The sequence below is a fragment of the Lontra canadensis genome, unplaced genomic scaffold, assembly GCF_010015895.1.
Source record: "Lontra canadensis isolate GAN:19392208 unplaced genomic scaffold, GSC_riverotter_1.0 scaffold1, whole genome shotgun sequence".
Taxonomy (NCBI): domain Eukaryota; kingdom Metazoa; phylum Chordata; class Mammalia; order Carnivora; family Mustelidae; genus Lontra; species Lontra canadensis.
This window is the reverse complement of record NW_022630995.1, coordinates 24038788-24041255: the sequence shown is the minus strand read 5'-3', so window position 1 is coordinate 24041255 and position 2468 is coordinate 24038788. Positions and strand designations below refer to the sequence as shown.

At 42.6% G+C, this 2468-nt stretch overlaps 1 non-coding gene across 1 annotated transcript; it reads right to left on the bottom strand.

Annotated features, from left to right (window-relative positions):
* Positions 1 to 785: 785 nt before the first annotated feature.
* LOC116871709 lies at positions 786 to 892 on the bottom strand. Its single transcript, XR_004383488.1, has one exon. It is a non-coding gene; the product is annotated as a U6 spliceosomal RNA (small nuclear RNA).
* Positions 893 to 2468: the final 1576 nt, after the last annotated feature.

The window sequence follows — 2468 nt, the reverse complement described above, 5'->3', positions numbered from 1 at the left end:
GCATTAGGTTCGCTTGAAGTGGAAATCCTTGTTTTTCCAATCAGATAAGCAGAAGGTGTTTATGATTTTGTATAAGCCAGGCACTAAATTATAGACTGTACCTTGAAACCTGAGTGTGGGGTTGGGTGGGGGGCACCTGGGTGGCTCAGTCGGTTAAACATCTGACTCTTGGTTTCAGCTCAGGTCATGATCTCAGGGTCCTGGGACTGAGTTCCACATTGAGCTCCCTACTCAGCAGAGAATCAGATTCTCCTCTCGCTTTGCTCGCCCCTCTCTATGTGTGCTCTCTCCTTCCCTCACTCTCTCTTTCAAATAAATAAGATCTTAAAAAAAAAAGTCTGAGTGGAACAAGAAGTCAGATCATCACTGGGTACCTTCTGTGAACAAGGTGATTTGTGTTAAGAGTTTTACCTACACCCTCCTATTTAATTGTATAACCATATTTGTCCTGGGTTTTATCACCTATATGAAAAACAAGGTGGAGAAAAGTTGGGTACATTTTCTAGATCAATCAACTAACAAGTGAAGAAAAATTCAAACATGCAGTTAGCTAACTCAAGAGAGTGCTTTTAACCACTACAGCATACTGGCTCCCCCTTAAAAGGAATAAATGATAAGCCAGAATTACATGATACTAAGTAAAAGAAGGTCACAGAAAGGAGAGTTCTCAGCAGGTTAGAGTAGTCCTGTGCTATAGGTTAGAAGGGAGGGGTCCATAAGGAACACCTAATCCCACGTTTCTCAAACTTTTTTAAAAAACATGTGATTAAAATCATATAACGTAAAAAAATATGGACTGCTTCACGAAGTTGCATGGCATCCTTGCAAAGGGGCCACAATAATCTTCTCAGTGTCATTTCAGCTTTAGCATATGTGCTGCTAAAGAGAGCATTCTCAAACTTTTAAACTTCCAAACTACAACATGAAATATATTTTATATCATGACCCAGTAAACACATGCACAAATAACTGAAATGAAATTTTACTATGCAATATTTTTCCTACTCCATGCGGTGCACTTCATTTCTACTATGTTTCATATCTTTCTTTTAAAATAATTCTGGTTAGGGGCGCCCGGGTGGCTCAGTGGGTTAGAAGCCTCTGCCTTCAGCTCGGGTCATGATCCCAGGGTCCTAGGATCGAGCCCCACATCGGGCTCTCTGCTCAGTGCAGAGCCTGCTTCCCCCTCTCTCTCTGCCTGCCTCTCTGCCTACTTGTGATCTCTATCTGTCAAATAAATAAATAAAATCTTTAAAAAATAATTCTGGTTATAGTCTATTAAATAGACTTTATGACCTAGAAATACTGGTCTAGAAACCTCAACAGGTGGGGTAATTGAGATCTAGAAATGCCTTGGGTACCTAGAGCAATATCTTGCCAATAGTAATTCTAAGTGTTTTTGTTTTCTTTCCTTATGTGACTCATCACACCCACGCAGCACCTCAGTGGCAGAGCTGGGATGGAATGCAGATTTCCTGACTCCCAATCCACAGTTTTTCTCTCAAGGAAAGTTTGTCAGAGAGGGACTCTCCCATGGCAGAGTTTCCTCACAGGTGTGGGTAGAAGTAGGAGGAAACAAACAGTGAAGTTGTGGAAGACTCACACTGCGGCACCCCCCAGTGGACCTTGCCCAAGGTCACTGGGTGCTAGAACGAGTTAATTCTGAAGCTGATACTTTTTCTCTGGTTGTCTGTATTGGTTGCTCAGTGAAATCACCTGGGAGCTCTTTAACAATACTAATGTCCAGGCTACATTCGGATGAATTTCATCTGATTAGTTAAGGATGGGGTATGTTCTAAAAGCGCCTCAGGTTATTTTAATACAGTGACCATCTCAGCAAGAAGATATCCTTTAGAACTCTCCCTGCTTAGGGTGCCTGGGTGGCTCAGTTGGTTAAATGACTGCCTTCTGCTCAGGTGATGATCCCGGAGTCCTGGGTTCGAGTACAACCTTGGGCTTCCAGCCCCATGGGGAATCTGCTTCTTCCTCTGACCTCCCCTCTCATGCACTCCACTCTGTCTCTCTCTCCCTCTCTCAAGTAAATAAATAAAATCTTTTAAAAAAAAAAGAAAGAAAACTATTCCTGCTTATCCTTCAAACTCCAGCCAAAATGCCTCTTTCCCAGCCTGATAGCATCCTGACTGAAATTTACAATCAAAAGTAACAGCCTTTCCATTATTGTATTCAGCCAGCACTCCTAGAGCCTTTTATCCTGTGTTTATCTCCCCTGCTAGATGATGCGCTTACTGAATGTGGAGCTTATGCCTTACTCATCTTTGTATCCAAGAGTGCAATAAATATTTACACGATGCCCTTTGCTCGGATAGTTCTTCTCCCCAAAACCACCCAGACCTCCAAACTGTGCTGTGATTCAGCTATAACTCCTAATGAGGGTGATGGAAATTCTCCCCAGCATCTGTTCTACTAAGGACAAGAAGGACGCTCTCTGTAGGAGCTGGAGAATCCTG